At 44.3% G+C, this 6,586-nt stretch overlaps 1 long non-coding RNA gene and 3 other non-coding genes across 4 annotated transcripts; all 4 read left to right on the forward strand.

Moving 5' to 3' along the window:
• The first annotated feature begins 126 nt into the window (after positions 1–126).
• On the forward strand, positions 127–2,886 carry LOC109567533 (uncharacterized). The gene is made up of 5 exons (XR_002182071.2): positions 127–277; positions 586–694; positions 1,504–1,568; positions 1,880–1,956; positions 2,694–2,886. It is a non-coding gene; the product is annotated as an uncharacterized lncRNA (long non-coding RNA).
• LOC139186675 (small nucleolar SNORD12/SNORD106) lies at positions 420–511 on the forward strand. Its single transcript, XR_011570350.1, has one exon. It is a non-coding gene; the product is annotated as a small nucleolar SNORD12/SNORD106 (small nucleolar RNA).
• LOC139186676 (small nucleolar SNORD12/SNORD106) lies at positions 1,337–1,427 on the forward strand. The gene has a single exon (XR_011570351.1). It is a non-coding gene; the product is annotated as a small nucleolar SNORD12/SNORD106 (small nucleolar RNA).
• Positions 1,639–1,730, forward strand: LOC139186674 (small nucleolar SNORD12/SNORD106). Its single transcript, XR_011570349.1, has one exon. It is a non-coding gene; the product is annotated as a small nucleolar SNORD12/SNORD106 (small nucleolar RNA).
• Positions 2,887–6,586: the final 3,700 nt, after the last annotated feature.

A 6,586-nucleotide genomic window follows, 5' to 3' on the forward strand; every position in this document is an offset into this window, starting at 1 on the left:
AAAGCTGCCTGGACGACCATTAGACCTCTTACGTCTGGGCGGCGCGGAGACTGCATTTCCCAGAGGGCCTCGCGCGGCGCGGGCTTGGCGGGGGCGGGGAAAAGGAAGCGCCTCGGAGCCAGTGCGCAGGCGTGAGAGTCCCCGGTGGCTACTTAAGGGAGGCTCGCTCGCTGTTCTTCCTTTCGCGTCTGCGGCGCTTTGTCTTCTTTGTGGTCTGCTGTCTTTTCTTCATCCGATGTCGTCTCAACCCTGGAATCAGAATTTACTACTGTATGTGGTGAGTAGAAACCTCGCTTCTACATCTCTGCGCTTCCTTTTCCCTCTTTGTGCCGTCGCCTCTCCCGGTGCTCCCCTCTCCTCTGACTGAATAAGCGTCGTTGGGGAGATGAATGAGAGCTGAAGAAACCTAGGATTCCTCGGCCGGTGTAAATGATGAACTCACTTTTTTCCCCATCAGATCGACCATGTTGATGTCTTTGAATACTTGCCAGTTAATTCTGATAACACCGGCCTCAAAAGGCGGTGCCCTGTTCTCTTCTGACTGTGGAAAGATGGCGACTGACGACCTTCTTTGTTGGTTCGCAGATTTGCGTGATCAGACGCTACAGAATGAATCTTGGCGGAGGGGTCCCTGCTGGGGCTCAAAGGGAACCACGTGTCGACAGGCACAACCTTCAGCTTCCTGACCTCTGGAGTAAGCACGTTTTTCTTATGTTTTTGACCTGTTGCAGGAATTTGTGCTCTGAGGAACCTCTTGGTTTCTAGGCCGCCTTGCAGGGGAACAAAAGAGAGTAAGGATTACTAATAAGCATATTTTAGTTACTCGATTTTCTTGAGGTAATCTGGATTCATTTTATTATAATTCACAAAAACGTATGTATTAGCCACATTTCGAGCCAGGATCAGTGAATCGGTGTTAATTTTTAAAATGCTCCTTATGGCACATACTCAGATGCCCATTCCTTCCCTTTTTTAGTAATAAACAGCTTTTTTGTACTTAAATTTCCAAGTGGGTGAATACAGTGATGATATTGCTTTTTTAAGGAAGGCCAAATGTTTCTTTTGACCATGTTACTCTTAATTCTCAAAGGTTTAACTTTTAAAACTGAGTCAAAAATGCCACCCTAATGTTGGGATCTCTGAGACAGTTTTCCTTAGACCTTGCTGTGTTAGAAGTGATGACATGTTGGCATTCAAGTGTGATGATCAAAACGCTGCAGTCACTTAAGTAAAAGCCAACCATTTTCCCACAGCTCTTGGCCAGCCATGCTGGTCTCTATCACATGTTAAGTACAGAAAGCTGGGGTGTTTGCCTTGTAGAGTCCAAGAGGTTCCTGCTGGCATTAATGATGACTGAACTTTTTTCCCCGACAGATCGACCATGTTGATCTAACTTCTCTAAGCCAGTTTCTGTCTGATATGCCAACTTGGGCAGCTCTTCTGCCCCCCACTGCTTTTGCATCTAGCTGACTTACAGGTCATGTTTCAATGTTTGCATCTCAGGCTCACTGTTGGCAGCAAACAGGCATTGAATGGACCATGATGGATCCAGGATTGGGAGAGAATTTGTAAGTCATATCTATTTAACCGCTTTTTTTTTTGAAGGGGTTATCCCCCTATGTTCTACTTTTCTGTATGGCCATTGCAGCTGATGACTTAACTTTTTTCCCCATCAGATCGACCCTGTTGATCCAACTGAACTATTAGCCAGTTTTGTCTGATGCATTGGCCTCAAAGATAACTCCTATTTGATTTCTGCTTACCACTGACTTTCTGTGTGGGTGGTTTTTTTTTTAAACTGGGAATAGGGCCTGCCCTATGATTTCCTCCCCGGCATCATTCAAGTCATTTATCTTTGCTTCCTCTTACTTTCCTACAGGACCAGAGCCCTGTGTACATCAGGGCCTACATAGGTTGATGGCAGCCTGATTGCAGTTTGGTTCAGTTCTGTAACAGGTAAGATTTTTGTAAATTTTTGTCCCTTTAGGTGTTAACCCCTTGGTAAAATGATAACTGATTGTGTTGCGGGTAGAGAAGTGTTGGGTTTGCCCAGTTGGGAGTGACTTGGGGACCAGTTGCAAGTAGGGTTCCAAGTTACCTTTTGAGTTGAGTTCCAAATGGCTTGTAATTCATTATGAAAGATTGAATTCTTAACACTGTTAGTTGGATGCCAACCTCAGTACATTACTCCATGGGCCTCTTAAACATGGCGGACAGACTCCTCTGTCCAGTGGCAAAGAAGTCTGGGTTTGATCCCTGGTCAGAGAACTAGATCCTATGTGCATCAGCTAAGGCCTGGTGCAGCCAAATCAATAGAAGTAAATATTTTAAAACTACTGCCTTGCATCATCACAGTGAGCAGACCAAGGAGACAGTTTTTTACCTTCTGCCTCCCTTCTTAAACATAACGCTTTGTATGCCTGCTTATCCACTTTACATTCAGATGCCTCCATTTGTCCCTAAAGTATCTTTTGCGTTTATTTCATGCAGAATGTTGAGTAGAATCAATATTTGGCATATCAGGAACAATATTGACTTTGATGGGCAGACCCCAGGTTGGAAGCCTCCCTCCTTGGTCTGGTACTTACCTGTACATCTTCCTAGTTCCTGAAGTTTAGATACTCCGACATCCCAAACAAGTAGCCATTTGCATCCTAATGAAGTACTGATTGTGATGTGTCTTTCTTTTTAAGGAGTTTCAACTGTGGAGTCAGAATGCAAGGCCTCTTGAGAAAAATGTACATTTACTTCTGAAGCATGAAGCATGAAGGTTTGGGTTGTTGTGTAACCTAAGTGTGTAGAGGTAAAAAGCTTGTGGCTGTTTTGGTTATTTTACTTTGTAGCCTTCCTGTCTAGAGAAATAAAATAAAATCCTTTAAATGAAAATGCTGTTCTCTTGAGTCATTAGAAAGACTTTGAACCAAATGATACTGAGTTAAAAGGTGGATCCCACACAAAGTGTTGGCCACGGCCCCCACCAGGCTCTGTCCATGAAATTCTTCAGGCAGAAATACTGTCAGTTCAGTTGCTCAGTCATGTCTGGACTCTGTGACCCCATAGACTATAGCACACCAAGGTTCCCTGTCCATCACCAGCTCCCAGAGCTTGCTCAAACTCAAGTCCATCAAGTCGGTAATGCCATCCAACCAACCATCTCATGCTCTGTTCCATTCTGCCTTCAATCTCCCAGCATCAGGGTCTTTTCCAATGAGCATCATCAGGTAGCTAAAGTATTGGGAGTTTCTGCTTCAGCATCAGTTCCCAATGAATATTCAGGGTTGATTTCCTTTAGGATTGACTGGTTTGATCTTGCAGTCCAAGGGACTCTCAAGAGTCTTCTCCAACACCATATTTCAAAAGCATCAATTCAGTGCTCAGCTTCATAGTCCAACTCAATCCATACATGACTACTGAAAAAACCATACCTTTGACTAGACTGTTACTGTCATGGGTAGTCATTCCCTTCTGGGTGACTTCCTGTCCCGGGGATAATCTAGGTCTCCCCACATTGCAGGCAGATTCTTTACTGTTGGATCCACCATCTATTCTCTGTATGCTGTGAATATACTCTCCCACCTGTCCTCTCTCCACCTTACATGGTTGGTAACAGGTGGAGTCAATGGCCTGGACCATCTTCCTCACTGTAACCTCTGACCTCATCTCTTTTCCTTCTTTCAGCCATATGAGATCTCTTAACTGTCCTTCAGGTTCACTCCAATCTGGAATGACCAGCCCTAGCCCCTGCATGGTTCGTAAACGCCACCTTCTCTGGGGACCTATAGTAAACAATCATCCCCCCCACTTTCTATCCCCTTTGTCTTTCACTGTGTAACAAGTGGTGCCAATGCATATACAGTATACATACATTATATGTTTATGTAGCACATGTATCATCTATCTCCCTGCATTAGAGACCTGCATTACTCCATGTAGAAAGCAGCTTTCACTCCTTTGTGGCCCCTCCATGGCACGTGACAGTGCCTGGCCCAAAGTAGGTCACTCTAAATGTTACTGAGTGCCTTGTGGGACTGCTAAGGCCCTTGACCTGCACGCTTGTTACTCTACAACAGCCTTGTGAGGAGAGAACTACCATGGTCCCCAGTCTAATTGCATAGATGAGGAAACTGAGGCTCAGAGAGCTTCCCCAAATCTGTATGAGACAGAATCAGGTCACACACCCTGACTTAAAATTTGACGCCATTTCTGTCTACAACTTACTGCCTTTTACCATAACAAATGTTTTCTGCTCTTTGCATCCCCTACAGTTTCTAAAGCTGTTTCTTGCACATACTAGGTGCTCAGTGAGGCAAAACTGATTAAATGAATCCTTGAACCATCACTCAAACGGGAAACCTGAAGACATATTGAGTCCACAGAATGTTTCTTAAGAAAATGCACTCGTGATCCATTCTGTAACTTTATCAGGTATCTACCATGTGTCAGGCTCTGTTCCTAGGTGCTACAGATACAGTACTGGGAAAAAATAACTTGCCTGCGTGGGACATGACATTGCTAGTAGAGGGAGGAACAGTAAAAAATAATGCACTGAGTTATGATATTTAATAAAGTGCAATAGAGAAAACTAAAGTGAGGAAAAGGAATAGAAATGTAAAGTTGCACATCTGAGTACAGAGCTGAACAAGATCAGGGAGTGAGTGGTTTATCGGTGGGATAGGACAGACCAGTGCAAAGGCTTTGAGGTGAAAACCTGCTTGTTAGAAAGGAGGCCAGTGTGGCTTCTCAAGGAAAATTTGGAAGATCTGGTCAGAGTGGGCCCATTTTCTTACCTTATAATTGGCTGTGGCTGAGTAACGTGTGTATGTATGTTTTTATTTTAGCTCATTTATTTATTTTTGGTTTGCGCTGGGTGTTCGCTGCTGCGAGCGGGCTTTTCTCTAGTGGAGGTGAACAGGGCTGCTCTCTAGGGCTGCACAGGATTCTCACCGCAGTGGTTTCTTTGTTGGGGAGCACGGGTTCCAGGCACAGGTGGTTGTGGTGCCTGGGCTTCATTGTCCCATGGCGTGTGGGCGTGTGGGATCTCGCGGAGCAGGGATTGAGCCTGTGCCCCCTGCATTGGAAGCGTGGAGTCATAACAAGTAGGGAAGTCCTTGTATGTATGTTTTTAGGCAGGTCATGTGCTTTCTATTTCCCCACATTGGTGTTTTTCCCTCTTTAATATACTTGCCCTTGTAGTAATAGGGGATGTGGGAATCCCACAGACAGGGGTGTCAGGCAGGCTACAGTCCATGGAATTGAAAAGAGTCGGACACCATTTAGCAACTAAACAGCAAATGGCTAACATTTATTGTGCTCTTACTGTGTGTTAATTACAGTTCTTCACATGTAATAAAACATTATTCTTCCAACAACTGTGTGAGGTAGATTGTATTATTAAATATGTCAGTTGAAGGATCAGTCTCAGAGAGAGAAAACATCTTGTCTAAAGTTACACAGCCTGTAAGTAATAGAGCCAGGATTCAAACCCAGTCAGTCTGGCTCTTGAGTCTATAACCCTTGACTTAATGGCAGCCTCTTATGGAAATGCAGTCTTATAGGAAGGAGCCAATTTCCAGTTCTTACAAGTTCAAATTCTTCTGACTTCCTTGGTGAAACACCTCTGAGGTCAGAAGTGGCCCCGAATGCCTACCAGCCAGGGTTGGGGACATTCGCTAGAGAGCTTCCACCCAGCTTGAATCTCTCACCTTTGATATTACTGCTTCTTTGAACTCCGCAGGCAATGTTAGGCCTTAGCTGCTCAAACTTTTCGCATCTTGTCTCCCCAGCTTCAGTCTCACTAAACATTTGATGCTCCAGACTCATCCTACTTCTTTGTCCTCTTAGCTGAGGGACCTTAGGCACCTTCTTTACTTCTATAAGCCTCAGTTTCCTCATCTGTGAAATGGGATTCATAACAACACCTGCTTCAGAGAGTTGTAAGCGTCAGTAAAATCAGGTCTGTAAAGCACTTAGCCCAGGCCTGGCACACAAGAGACACACAATTTTTTTTTTTAATGCTGATGCCCACATCCCCTCTGTTCTTTTTTTTTTTTTTTTCAATGTGGACCACTTTAAAAATCTTTATTGAATTTGTTGCAATATTGTTTCTGTTTGATGTTTTGGCCTTTTGGCTGGAAATACCTGGGATCGTAGTTCCCTGACAAGGGATCAAACCCATACTCTCTTCAGGGAAAGGCAAAGCCTTAACCACTGAGCTGTCAGGGAAGCCCCAAAACATAATTCATATCTAGTGAATAAAATCTTCCTGCCACATTGACATGGAAGAAGATCTGTGTTGGAGTGATGGAAGAAGTGAGCTCATTGAGCGCTTACCATGTGCGACACTGTTAATTATTTTCTCTTTAATCCATACCCCACCTTTGTTTACTACCACCCTGTTTTATCCCTAAAACATCTACAAGGTGGCGGAGTAGAAGGATGTGCACTCATCTTCTCCTGCAAAAACTCCAAAATTACAACTTGCTGCTGAAAACCATGCACAGGAGAATGTTGGATCCCACCAAAAAAGGATACCCCACGTCCAAGGACAAAGGAGAAGCCCCAGTAAGATGGTAGGGGGACGAAATTG

The sequence above is a fragment of the Bos indicus genome, chromosome 13 (assembly GCF_029378745.1).
Source record: "Bos indicus isolate NIAB-ARS_2022 breed Sahiwal x Tharparkar chromosome 13, NIAB-ARS_B.indTharparkar_mat_pri_1.0, whole genome shotgun sequence".
NCBI lineage: Eukaryota > Metazoa > Chordata > Mammalia > Artiodactyla > Bovidae > Bos > Bos indicus.